The sequence below is a fragment of the Engystomops pustulosus genome, chromosome 1 (assembly GCF_040894005.1).
Source record: "Engystomops pustulosus chromosome 1, aEngPut4.maternal, whole genome shotgun sequence".
Taxonomy (NCBI): domain Eukaryota; kingdom Metazoa; phylum Chordata; class Amphibia; order Anura; family Leptodactylidae; genus Engystomops; species Engystomops pustulosus.
This window is the reverse complement of record NC_092411.1, coordinates 231,431,749-231,446,374: the sequence shown is the minus strand read 5'-3', so window position 1 is coordinate 231,446,374 and position 14,626 is coordinate 231,431,749. Positions and strand designations below refer to the sequence as shown.

At 45.3% G+C, this 14,626-nt stretch overlaps 1 protein-coding gene across 2 annotated transcripts in view; it reads left to right on the top strand.

The window, feature by feature from the left end:
- Nucleotides 1-2,052: 2,052 nt before the first annotated feature.
- GLRB (glycine receptor beta) overlaps nucleotides 2,053-14,626 on the top strand; it is a 56,132-nt gene continuing 43,558 nt past the window's right edge. The window contains exon 1 of one of the 2 annotated variants that reach the window (XM_072120714.1): nucleotides 2,053-2,344. The gene's annotated coding sequence lies outside the window, so the exon portion shown is untranslated. The remainder of the gene's footprint in view (nucleotides 2,345-14,626) is intronic. The other variant, XM_072120706.1, reaches the window with a different exon arrangement.

Below are 14,626 nucleotides of genomic sequence, written 5' to 3'. Positions count from 1 at the left end.
CTCTATCTTGGGAATATAGACCTGAGGGACAGTAGACATGATATATACACATGGGCCCCATTATCTGCTCCTCTATCCTGGGAATATAGACATGAGGCTCAGTAGACATGAAATATATACATGGGCCCCATTATCTGCTCCTCTATCCTGGGAGTATAGACATGAGGGACAGTAGACATGAAATATACACATGGACCCCATTATCTGCTCCTCTATCCTGGGAATATAGACATGAGGGACAGTAGACATGAAATATATACATGGGCCCCATTATCTGCTCCTCTATCCTGGGAATATAGACATGAGGCTCAGTAGACATGAAATATATACATGGGCCCCATTATCCGCTCCTCTATCCTGGGAATATAGACCTGAGGGACAGTAGACATGATATATACACATGGGCCCCATTATCTGCTCCTCTATCCTGGGAATATAGACATGAGGGATAGTAGACATGAAATATATACATGGGCCCCATTATCCGTTCCTCTATCCTGGGAATATAGACATGAGGCTCAGTAGACATGAAATATATACATGGGCCCCATTATCTGCTCCTCTATCCTGGGAATATAGACATGAGGGACAGTAGACATGAAATATACACATGGGCCCCATTATTTGCACCTCTTTCCTGGGAATATAGACATGAGGGACAGTAGACATGAAATATATACATGGGCCCCATTATCTGCTCCTCTATCCTGGGAATATAGACATGAGGCTCAGTAGACATGAAATATATACATGGGCCCCATTATCTGCTCCTCTGTCCTGGGAATATAGACATGAGGGACAGTAGACATGAAATATACACATGGGCCCCATTATTTGCCCCTCTATCCTGGGAGTATAGACATGAGGGACAGTAGACATGAAATATACACATGGGCCCCATTATCCGCCCCTCTATCCTGGGAATATAGACATGAGGGACAGTAGACATGAAATATATACATGGGCCCCATTATCCGCCCCTCTATCCTGGGAATATAGACCTGAGGGACAGTAGACATGAAATATACACATGGGCCCCATTATTTGCCCCTCTATCCTGGGAGTATAGACCTGAGGGACAGTAGACATGAAATATACACATGGGCCCCATTATTTGCCCCTCTATTCTGGGAATATAGACATGAGGGACAGTAGACATGAAATATACACATGGGCCCCATTATCTGCTCCTCTATCCTGGGAATATAGACATGAGGGACAGTAGACATGAAATATATACATGGGCCCCATTATCCGTTCCTCTATCCTGGGAATATAGACATGAGGGACAGTAGTCATGAAATATATACATGGGCCCCATTATCTGCTCCTCTATCCTGGGAATATAGACATGAGGGACAGTAGACATGAAATATATACATGGGCCCCATTATCTGCTCCTCTATCCTGGGAATATAGACATGAGGGACAGTAGTCATGAAATATATACATGGGCCCCATTATCTGCTCCTCTATCCTGGGAGTATAGACATGAGGGACAGTAGACATGATATATACACATGGGCCCCATTATTTGCCCCTCTATCCTGGGAGTATAGACCTGAGGGACAGTAGACATGAAATATACACATGGGCCCCATTATTTGCCCCTCTATCCTGGGAATATAGACATGAGGGACAGTAGACATGAAATATACACATGGGCCCCATTATCCACTCCTCTATCCTGGGAATATAGACATGAGGGACAGTGGACTTGGTCCAAATGGGCTCTTACACTGCACAGAATGATACATTGTACTGCAGTAATGCTGGTCAGCACATAATGGCAACTATGCAGCCCCCAATGTAAGGATATTAGGCCGCATACACGTGACTATAGACCTGTGGTCATGGTGTGTGGGCTCCTCTCACATAACAATACGATAATATTGCAGGGATAGGACGCGGCTCACAACCGGGTCCCGGCAGCCAAAGAAATACTGGTGTATGTGCATGAGGGAGCGCGCCATGTACTATGGATGGAGGAGCTGTACCACAGCAGAGCTCCTCCCCTCCTCCTCCTCCTAGTAGGGGGCGGGGCCGTGCGCCCCATGATTGACAGCTCCGCCGCGGCTCGGGCTGCAGGTGCACGGCGCTGCCTCCTCCATCTTATGCTCCGCACAGATGCAGCGAGCGCGGCTCTGCCTCCTCATCAATAAGGCAGCGGCACATCTCCTATAGAGACTATAGCATAATATAGAGAGAGCCCCCGCCCGCAGAGCCCTCCTCCTCCTCCATCATGATGCACATCTGAGGGGACCTTGACGTTTTGCACCTTAGAAAATGGATGTTGGTTCGGCTGCCGGCCGCATCTGAAGACGAGCAGCGTGAGAGCCCCGGGGTGAGTGCCGCTTTCTGCTGTGCCGGGAGGGGACGCCTCGGGTCTGGGTTGCGGTAGCTATTAATGAGTCTGGCCGGGCTCATAGCTGCAAGATGCAGATGACAGGGACGGAGCCCGGAGGATGTTGTCAGGGCCACGGAGCTCCATAAAGTTTTCTGGATCTGAAAATGTGCCGCAAGGAGTGCTGGGAGTTGTAGTGCATGTATACACTGCTGGATTGTTGGAAAATGTGATGTATGGGTTCTGGGGGTCACACAATGTTTCCTCCCCCATCAGTATACAGGACGTGGTAGCTGTGCATAGCTGAGATATGTATGGGATAACTGCAGATACCAGCCGATGTGTATGCTGAGAGTGGTTATACTGTACCGAGGCGTCTGCAGTGGGGTACTATTATGTACTGATAGAGGGGCCTATACTATACCTTCATCTTCACATAGGGGCCCTATACCATACCATGAGAGGGGCCCAATACTGTACCATCATCTCCTCACATGGGCCTTATACAGTACCATCAGAGGGGCCCCAATACTGTACCATCATCTCCTCACATGGGCCTTATACAGTACCATCAGAGGGGCCCCAATACTGTACCATCATCTCCTCACATGGGCCTTATACAGTACCATCAGAGGGGCCCCAATACTGTACCATCTCCACACAGGGGCCCTATACTGTACTGTTAGGGGGGGCCTATACTGTACCATCATCTCCACACAGGGGCCCTATACTGTACCATCAGTCCACACAGAAGCCCTATACCAGTGGTGGCTAAAATATGGCACTGGTGCCAGAGGTGGCACTCAGAGCCCTTTCAGTGGGCACTCAGGCCATCACCAGAGATGACTCCAGGTACCTTCTTGCAGTCCCAGATACCCCAGGACTTGCTGTGCACAGAGCTATGGGACTACTGGAGGATTGGGAATGTGTGGACAGATCTGGATTATCATTGTAACTCCTGCTCCGGCCCTGACAATTCTTCCTGTTTATGGGACCCTGGAGCAAAGCTACAATGATCATCCAAATTTCTTCTATGTTATGCTTTATTGGTGTCCTCAGGGGCTGGTATCAATGAAAGCTGTGACAGAGAAGGGAGTAAAAATCTCAAATTAAATTTCTGTGTTTGCACTTTGTGATAAATAAGTAGGTCTTGGTTGTAGTTTGGGCACTCCGTCTCTAAAAGGTTCGCCATCACTGCACTATACTGTACTGTTAGAGGGGTCCAATACTGTACCTTCATCTCCACACAGGGGCCCTGTACTATACCATCAGAGGGGCTCTATACTGTACCTTCATCTCTACACAGGGGCCCATACCATCATAGGGCCCTTTACTGTACCATCATCTCCACACAGGGGCCCTATACTGTACTGTTAGAGGGCCCATACTGTACCATCTCCACACAGGGGCCCTATAATGTACCATCAGCTGCACACAGGGGCCCTATACTGTACTGTTAGAGGGCCCTATACTGTACCATCTCCACACAGGGGCCCTTTCATGTACCATCAGCTGCACACAGGGGCCCTATACTGTACTGTTAGAGAGGCCCAATACTGTACCATCATCTCCATACAGGGGCCCTATGCCATAACATCAGAGGGGCCATAGATTGTACAATCGTGTCTTCATACAGGCCCTATGCTAGTATTCATTTCCCTCAGAGGTGTCCTATACTGTACCATCATGTCCTGTACTCTACCATCACAGGGACAATGCTATACCACCATGTCCACACAAGGGACCCTCATGTCTGCCCACTGATCTCTACTTTACTGTCAGAGGCACCTCATGCAGTACCATCATCTCCTCCTTATAAAAGGACCATATTTTCTATAGTTATCTCTTCACAGGGCCAAAAACTATTCCATGCGTTGGGAGGCAAACCCTGTACTGTACAACCGTCATTTTTGTGCACAGGCCTATGCTGTGCTGTCATGTCTGCACATGTACCCTACACAGGACCCTATACTGGACCCTATACTGTACCATATTTCTCCAGGTGCACTCTACACCAAGAGCATTTTTTTATTTTTTATAACAGAGGGCCATAAGTGAGGTTTCTTTAGAATTTATTGCTGCAGAAATACTGTAAAGAATTAAGAATGACTGGAAATCAATGTGATTTACGGAAATTCCCTGGGGATGAAAGGTACCTTTTAATGGCATGGATACAATTCATTGTAAGTTCTCCTGGGCTTGTATATGAGGGAATTACATAAACAAATCCTAGGTTACTCTCATTATTGTGATTTTTGAGTTCTATAATATAGTAGATTTCTATAATATAAGTGTTATACATATTATATAAGTGTTACCACAGTCTGCATCTACTGGCCAGATGTGGGCAGTAGTAAACTATTCTGCTGACTATTCAGCCTACCTGGCGTGTAGCCTTCTGTAGCCTGGCGTGTAGCCTTCTGTAGCCTGGCGTGTAGCCTTCTGTAGTCTGGCGTGTAGCCTTCTGTAGTCTGGCGCGTAGCCTTCTGCGCCCTGGCGCGTGGCCCTCTGGCGCCTGGCCCTCTGCGCTCTGGCGCGTGGCGCTCTGGCGCGTGGCCCTCTGCCGCGTGGCGCTCTGGCGCGTGGCCCTCTGCGCTCTGGCGCGTGGCCCTCTGCGCTCTGCCGCCTGGCGCGTGGCCCTCTGCGCTCTGCCGCCTGGCGCGTGGCCCTCTGCGCTCTGCCGCCTGGCGCGTGGCCCTCTGCGCTCTGGCGCGTGGCCCTCTGCGCTCTGGCGCGTGGCCCTCTGCGCTCTGGCGCGTGGCCCTCTGCGCTCTGGCGCGTGGCCCTCTGCGCTCTGGCGCGTGGCCCTCTGCGCTCTGGCGCCTGGCCCTCTGCGCTCTGGCGCCTGGCCCTCTGCGCTCTGCCGCCTGGCCCTCTGCGCTCTGCCGCCTGGCCCTCTGCGCTCTGGCGCCTGGCCCTCTGCGCTCTGGCGCCTGGCCCTCTGTCAGGAAATAAAAGCTCTCCTTACGAAGACTTTGACGTTTAAGGCCATCTTGTAGGAGACGTACAGCCATTAATTCTCCACTGCGGGATTCTTGGGAATATAAAAATACATTTCCTACAAACACAGTGAACTCTGCAAAGGTTTGCAGCATGAAAAGTATGCAAAAGTAGGGAAAGTTTTGCCTCTACTGACCTCTTTTAACTCCTTAAAGAGGACCTGTCACCACCCCAGACTTCCCAAACTGAACATACCGGCATGTAGGCGCTAGTATCATGATTCTGGGGCACCCCGGATATGCCCCCCGTGATCTGACGATTCCGAGGTCTGTGTCGTCAGAAAGGAGGAGCTGCAGCACGGGTGGGGGGGTGTGAGTATGCTAAAATCTTCTGACACCATCCAATCAGCGTCGGATGGTGTCAGCTAAGGGTGAGGGCACGCTGAGCAGCGGCTGCGCGCTCCCGGCATCATGTGTCTGCAGTGCCGAGTGCGCGCAGCCGCTTGTCCCTGGCAGCACACGGAACACAATGTGATCTCGCAAGATCACGCTGTATTCCGTGTGCTGCCAGGGACAAGCGGCTGCTCGCACTCACCCTTAGCTGAGTCTCTTAGCTGACACCATCCGACGCTGATTGGATGGTGCCAGAATATTTTAGCATACTCACCCCCCCACCCGTGCTGCAGCTAACACCGCTAATGCCGCCAGTGGCATTTAAAAGACGCACATTGTAATACAGCATTATATTGGTAGGAATTAGCAGACCATCCAGGTTTAAAGTGTGCTAGGGGGTCTAAAAAAATTATTTAAAAAAACTAAAAATTCAAATCGCCGCCCCTCTTTCCTGGAACTGATATTAAACTAAATAAACAGTAGAAATCAGAAACATGTTAGGTATCCCAAAATGTCCAATCTTTAATAAAAAGTTATCAAAAGGTCGCACAATTCTCAAAATGCGAAGTTATTAGATTCAGAAGATTGCCAAAATGAAACCTTCTTTTCATACACATTGTTTGATTTAAAAAAAATATTAAAACACAAAAAAAACCTACCGTATATATTCGAGTATAAGCCGACCCGAGTATAAGCCGAGACCCCTCATTTTACCACCAAAAACTGGGGAAACCTATTGACTCGAGTATAAGCCGAGGGTGTAGTATATAGCCAGTCTCCGTGTAGTATACAGCCAGTCCCAATGTAGTATACAGCCTGCCCCCATAGAGTATACAGCCTGCCCCCATAGAGTATACAGCCTGCCCCCTGCCAAGCGAATAAAAAAAAATAAAAAACGTAATACTCACCATCCGGTGTCCCGATCTTCACCGCGAGGCTCCCGATCCTCGGCGCGGTACCAGGCGGCGACGGTGGCTCCTCTTCTCTTCTGTAGCCGGCAGATCACGTCCATGTGATCTCCCGGCGGGCGCGCACTAGGACACCGCTGCATCTTATTGTGCGCCCGCCGGGAGATCACATGGACGCGATCTGCCGGCTACAGAAGAGAGAAGAGGACCCGCCGCCGCCTGGTACCGCGCCGAGGATCGGGAGCCTCGCGGTGAAGATCGGGACCCGCACTGAAGATCTGGACACCGGATGGTGAGTATTACTGTTTTTATTTTTTTTATTGACGTGTATAAGCCGAAGTGAAGTTCTTCAGCACATTTTTTGTGCTGAAAAACTCAGCTTATACACGAGTATATACGGTATATACATTTTGATATCACCATGATCGTTCTGAACAAAGTAGACATATAAATTGGAGCCCACATGAAAGTGACGCAAATGTGTCACCACTTTTGGAATTTAGTTACATGTGTTACACAGAAAATAAGCCCTCGCACAACTTTGTACATAGAAAAATGAAAAAGTTATAGATTTTCGAACAAAAAAATACGACGCAATGGGGTTAGCAAGCTTTGAAACCAGATTTCCCTTTTAACCTTTGGCAGTTTCTGAATGAGGGAGTAAATGAACTGGAAAATGTTTCGTCCAAGGTGGGCAAATAGAAAATCTCATACAGGACGGAAATATCCTGGAAAAAATGAAGTTTCTTCCTTCAATAGAAGACAATGCAGCAGCCACATGTTACCCCTTTACCACAGCAGTGCCTACCAAGGCCTGTTCAGAGGTACTGCACAAATACTACAATACAACACGATTTATTGAGTGGGTTGTAGAGGCTTAAAGGCTCCACAAGTACCATATATATTCGTGTAGAAGCCCAGTTTTTCAGCACAAAAACATGTGCTGAAAACCCTCACCTCGGCTTATGCACGAGTCAATAAAAAAACCTTTAGTACATACTCGCCTTCCGGTGCCCCCGATGCTCTGTGCGGCTCCTCTTCTGTCTTCTTTGTGATTCTCCGATCCTCGTTGCTCCTCTTCTGCCTTCTATGTGCTGTAACAGCTGGCAGAGAGGCGGCCATGCACCGGCCAGCGCATGCTATGACGCCATCAGCAGCTGTATCAGAACCGCGTCTCGGACGGCTGTTACAGCAGACAGAAGAGGAGCCGCAGGGACCGGAGCATCGTGGAGAAGACAGAAGAGGAGCCGCGCTGAGCATCAGGGAGCCATGCCGAACATCGGGACCACCCAAACTTGAATATGTAAACTGGGGGCTGGCTGGCTTCTAAAGGTTGCTGGCTGGCTGTATACTACAAGGGGCTGGCTGGCTATATAATGGGAAGATGTGACCAATGCATTTCCCATTCTAGGCATATACTCGAGCCAATAGGTTTTCCCAGTTTTTGGTGGTAAAATTGGGGACCTCGTTTCAGCTTATACTCGAATATATATGGTAATTATCAGATTGATGCTAGATTTCTTACTCTGTCCAAATTTATTAGTTCAGCAAATCTGCTTTATAAGCTGATCCGAAGGAGTACTCAATGTCAGACCCCCCATCAGTATGTATTCTAATGGATAGGTTATCAATATCAGGAACCTGGGAATCTACCATAAAATTTACAGAGCATGTCCCGCCCTCCCCTGCTTCTTCCCTCTGCCTGTGTAATCTAGCAGCAGCAGGAAGTGCAGGGGGAGGGAAGCCTGTTCTGCCCATTGTAACAGCATGTGAAGCTATGGCACTTAGGGTTGCTGAGAATTGCCTCATTATCCTTTCAGAGTCTTTAGTATAGTTACAAAAGTTAATTTTAGAAGGAAGAAGGCCATGGATAACAAATATAATAAGATTACCACACACGCGCTACCTGGTTTACAGTGGGTACAGGAAGTATTCAGACCTTTTTAAATATTTCTCTCTTTGTTTCATTGCCAATTGTCAATTGGGGAAAAAAAAAGTTTTTGCTCATTAATGTACACTCTGCACCCCATCTTGACAGAAAAAAAAATGTATATGCATATTTATTAAACAAGGAAAAACTTAAATATTACATGGTCATAAGTGTTCAGACTCTTTTCTGTGACACTCGTGTCTAACTCTAAAACTGCATCACACTTAGTTTTGAGGTGGTTTTAGGTGTAGTTTTGTTAATTTCACAGATGAAAGACATTTAATTAAATTCACCCGTTCAGTTAATGGGGGAGATTTATCATAAGTCTCTTAGAGCAGAACTTTTCTAATTGCCCATGGCAACCAATCAGAGCTCAGCTTTCATTTTCCCACAGCTGTTTATAAAATTAAAGCTGAACTCTAAATGGTTTCCATGGGCAACTAGAACAGTTTTACCTCAGAAACTTGATGGTAAATCTCCCCCAATGTCTTTAACAAAACTGCACCTAAAACCACCTCAAAACTGATTGCCATGGAGTTTTAACTGCAACCTGTGACCGCACCCTGTGATTCCCCCCTCATTGGAGTCCATCTTTGTTAAATTAAAGTGATTGGACTTTATAAGGAAAGGCACACATCTGTCTATATAAGACCTCACCGCTCACAGTGCATGTCAGAGCACATGAGAATCATGAGATCTAACAAACTGCCCAAGGAGCTCAAAGACAAAATTGTGGCATGGCACCTGGACAAGGTTACAAAAGAATGTCTGCAACACTCAAGGTACTTAAGAGCACATTGACCTCCATAATCCTTGTATGGATGACCACAAGTCTTCCTTGACCTGGCAGTCGTGATAGAAGATCTTTGGTGACAGAAGTAAAGAAGAACACAGTCAACTACCACTGCAGCCCTTCACCAGTCAAGGCTATATGGCAGTGTGCCAACAGAAGTCTATCCTCAGCTCCACATACAGTTTGCGAAAAACCACCGGAACAACTCCCAGACTATGAGAAATCAGATTCTCTGGTCTGATGAGACGAAGATTGAACTTTTTGTTGTTATTTCTGAGTGCAGACTGTATATTGATGAGCCAAAAAAAGAACATTTTTGATCTTAACAATTGGCTGCAATGAAACAAAGCATGGGTCTGAATACGTTCCATACCCACTGTATGAGTAAGTGTCCCTGGTTCTTCATGCAGGATAATGATGGTAGACTTCCTTTTTAAGGACCAGTTCACACCTGCATTTGGACCTACACTATTATCTTTCATCACTATAATAATAGAAATGAAAGTCTGATGGATCCGATGTCTATTAACACCAATAGTCGCACGGCTTGAGACCAGAAATACGCCCTCATAGGGGCCTTATTTGATGAGTGGTGGATTAGTAGTTTATATAAGATTGGGAAGGATGCTCACCTTGTTGCAGTCGGCCCTAAACCCCTGATGACGCCGTTACTGGCGAAACATGTTGGGTGGACTTGGTTGAGCAGCATGTGTGTGTTTTAATTAGCAACAGACAGATTGTAGGGAAGTGTTGCACTCTAAATACCTATACAGGGAGGTGTAAAATGAGTACCTCGCTAGGGACCCTAACAGTAAGGGATATATTACGTTGGCAATAGCTAGGAGGTTTTCATCAACAATTTACTATTGTCTGCTCAGTACAGCTGCTTCTAGCCTCTAGGGGGAACTGATCATTCCCCCTATTAGATTTTATCACTATTATACTGCTGTACCTTCCAACTTCCCAGCTCCAACCAATCTATCCATTCCCGTACACCGTCTGTTTGCATACTTTTAATATGTTCTACTGAGGTTGTTTCTAAAATAAAAGTAATAAGTTATTTTTTAACAATAACCCTGGTGGATAAAGGGTATTTTTGGCCGCAAGCCGTGCGACTATTGGTGTTAAAAATATTGTAAATGTGATTCCCATCCACCATGGATTAGGATTATACTTGGTCGACCACCTGGCCGTCTGAATGAGCCCTAAGGTTTATCATGCCTGATTTTGATTAGTAGATTTTAACGTTGGAAGTCCAAACGCAGGTGTGACTAGCACTGTATGCAAAACCTTGATTTAAGGAAATCTACAATTTTAAAAAGTAAAGAACATGTACAGATATAGACCTATTCTTATCTTGATGTTGATCCCTGTGGTGTTCTTTGCTAAGCTTGACTCGCTGGGATCACCTAAAAAAGAAGCTTTTATAATTAGCAGCCCGGAGTGCTGGGACAAGATGTGTCTCATGTGATGTCGCCTCCCTCTCCCATGCTGGTGAGGGCGTGTGTAATTATCATCCCATAGAGCCGGACATCTTGTCCCCAGGCTCGGAGATGCTAATTTAAAGGTTTTTTTTTTAGGTGATTCAGGTTTGTCAACATCAAGAGGCGCAGAGGTGAATATCTTTACATGTTTTTTAGTTTTTTAAAAGGTAGATTTCCTTTAATGGGTCACACATTGAGTTGTTAGGTAACTACCCTCTAATACTTTAGTCAGTTATTTTTTTCCGAAAAGCTTGCTAATTTGCATACATTTCATTTCATGCTTAGAAGAATCTATACACCTACTTGGAATTCTGTATATGGAGAAACATCATCCCTTATGTTAAAGAGAATAAATCACCATGACAAGCCACTTCATGTTACTCACTGTCAGTGAGTGAGTGCAATTTCTAATCTGGGTAAGTGATGGTTTGCCTCCACTCTGTGACCCTCACTGTCGCCCCTCATTCCTCCAGACAGTAAAGATGAAGGTCTTAGTAACAAGTATGGGGCTTACTAATGGCTAAGAGTATAGTACTGACCATTATACATGTGTAGTGTTGTACTGTGACTTCCATGTCCCTGCACACACAATTACCACTGCTTTTTCTTATTGATCGGGCCTTTGACTTGTTGGTGATGTGTATTGGCGAGCTGACATCTCTGAATGACGGAGCTCCACCACACTCCGCTAAGCAAGCACATCTGCCTCTAAGATGACCCGCTTTTCTGTACAGAGCCAAGAGTTTTCTTTTACATGAAATACTGGACATTGTAGGCAGGCGGTTTGTGATTTGTATATTAGATATTCTCGTGTCTGCTGTATATCAACATGCCAGGATCATGTCCCCTGCTCATACCAGTTTGTAACATGTGGCACCTTATGTCCACCTGCTCAGCAGCAAAGTGTGGTGGAAAGTACAGGCAGTCCCCAGGTTATGTCCAAAATAGGTTTTGGAGGTTTGTTCTTAAGTTGAATTTGTATGTAAGTCGGAACTGTATATTTTATAATTGTAACCCCGCACAAATTTTTTGGGTCTTTGACAATTGGATGTTAAAAATGTTGGGTTGTCATAAGAACCAGGATTAACAATAAAGCTTCATTGCAGACACCTGTGATAACTGTTACAGCTGTTTATTGTAGCCCAAGGCTAAAGTACCGTAACTTGCCAACATCCAGAGGTTTGTTTGTAACTAGGGATCGTCTGTAAGCCGGGTATTCTTAAGTAGGGGTAGCCTGTACATTTTCATTTGGGCAAATAATATTTCCATAATAAGCTCTCTATCTGCTGCATTGTATTGGTAGGAATTTGCTCAGTGCTGCACTACAAAGAGCTAGAAAGGACCACCCAAGGACTTTCAGACTATTTTGTACACCTGTAGTGCCCACCTTTTGCATAGTATTTTCGAGAGAGTGCTCCGATGATCTCCAATGGTCTTTATTTATACATGTTGACAAAATTGCTGGTGCCCCTCGTTTTAATGAAATAAAAACCCACAATGGTCACAGAAATAACTTTAATATAACAAAAGTAAAAAAATAAATTACATTTCTATGAAAATGAACAAATGCAAGGCAGGAAGAAGCGGAGGAAAGAGCTGAGGAAAAAAATATATAGACCAACAGCAGGAAAATCAATGGCAAATCAAAGAGATGAATAATAGTTGGTAACAAGTGCCCAGAAATACTTCTAAAGAGATTAAACTTGAAGCTCAAGAAGCATCAGTGTCACATCGTGTCATCCGTCATTGTTTGAACCACAGTGGACTTAATGGGAGACGACCAAGGAGGACAACATTGTTGACATCAAATCATAAAAAGCAAGACTGGAATTTGCAACACTACATATTGACAAGCCACAAAGCTTCTGGGACAATGTCCTATACATCAGCTCTATAATTACAGATGAAAATTGAAGCATATTTTGAAAAGAACACTGTCCCTACTGTGAAACATGGAGGAGGCTCTGTAATGTTCTGGGGCTGCTTTAGTGCATCTTGCACAGGGTACAATGAAATCTCAAGACTATCAAGGGATTCTAGAGAGAAATGTGCTGCCCAATGTTAAAAAGCTTGGTCTCAGTTGTAGGTTATGGATCTTGCAACATGATAATGACCCAAAACGCACAGGTAAAACGTCCAATAACAGCGAAGAGGAAAACATTGGATTATTCAGAAGTGGCCTTCTATAATCTCTGACCTAAATCCTACTTAGTATCTTTGGAACTGGAGCAGTTTGCTCATTAGAAGTGGCCGAATACCTGCTGAGAGGTGCAGAAGTCTCATAAAGTCACAAAAATTGTGTGATCACAGTGATTGTCTCCAAAGGTTGTGCAACAAAATATTAAAGGACACCTACCACCAGGATCAAGGATTGTAAACCAAGCACACAAACATACTGGTGTGTGTCCGCTCTGGCACGATCTTTCTTCTTTTAGCTCCTCATGCCCTGGTTTGAAAAGCTATGGTTTGAAGGCACCAGTATGTCAGAGTGCTTGGTTTACAATCCTTCATCCTGGTGGTAGATTTGCTTTAAGTAAAGGGAAGCATCATTTCTGTCCAGGCCTGTTACTTTTTTTTTTCAATTGTGTTAAGGCATGGTTGAAAAGCAATGTCTGCCTTTTTTCATTTGTTCATTTTCATAGAAATGTAATTTTATTTTTACGTGTGTATATGTGCTGTACCTCCAAGTCCTAGGCTATGTGCTGTGCATATATATTATAAAATGTTCAGCGGCTCACCTTCAATATAGACGACACCGTGCTCTTGGAGTGTATCCGGACATTGACAGGGGGCTGGCTATATACTGGGGACACCGTGACCAGTGCATTTCTTATACTCGGGTCAATAGGTTTTTCCAGTTTTTTTTGTGTTAAAATTAGGGGTCTCGGCTTATACTCTGCTCGGTTTATACTAGAGTATATACAGTATCTCTGTTTACACTCTTATATATACATATACATGGTATGTTTATTTTTTTCCTCAGTAAAAAGCCCAAAGACAAGGGGACATTAAAGATGTGTGGAGGTTGCTATAAGAAAAGGGATATTATAATGTCCCCTTTTCTGTAGCCTTCTTCATATCAAGACATTTAAAGGGCGCTACAGAAAAGAGGGCAGCTGCAGGGTTGGGGTTAAATATTTGCAGGGCATACAATAATTTTCCAGGGACCATGGTAAGAGGGTTACCCTGCCCGGTCCTTGGTAAAAAAAATTTTGGCTGCAGCCGGTCCCCAGATACAAAAAGATTGGGGAACATTGTGCTAGAGGGCAGGGGCAGCGTATGATAATTTTGCCCCATAGTCTTAATTTACAACAGTCTGTATTATACCAGTGCAATCTCATCAAGATGACTTTCATGTGCATTTACTGTATCAAGTTTTTATCAAAAAAAGCAAACCCAGGGGTTTGTCTGGTTCACTTTTGCCATTTAGATTGTTTTGCCTATTAGTTAATGATTCATAAAGTGTCAGCTGTGTCTATGTATCATATCACCTTGGGCGGACATTTATCATACACCGCACTGGCACTGCCAGATACCTCAGGCGGCTCCGGCCAGCGGCAGACAGCCCTGCCTATGTGCCATTACCAGCAAGCGGTCAGGCTATAGTGAGTGTGAGGTGCCCACTCCTGATTGGAGGGGTGTGTGTAAGATCCTAAGACACCAAGGTAATTGCTGGATGCTGTACGAGTAGTAGTGTTGGTTGTCCGATACACACCACATTGTTTTTCTTGTACTACTGGTATTCTGTCTATTTGTATATAAAGTGACTTGTTCCCAGCCTTACTGGTGGATCTAATTGTAGTTTGCTCTCTGTTAGCAGTAAGAAAGAACCACA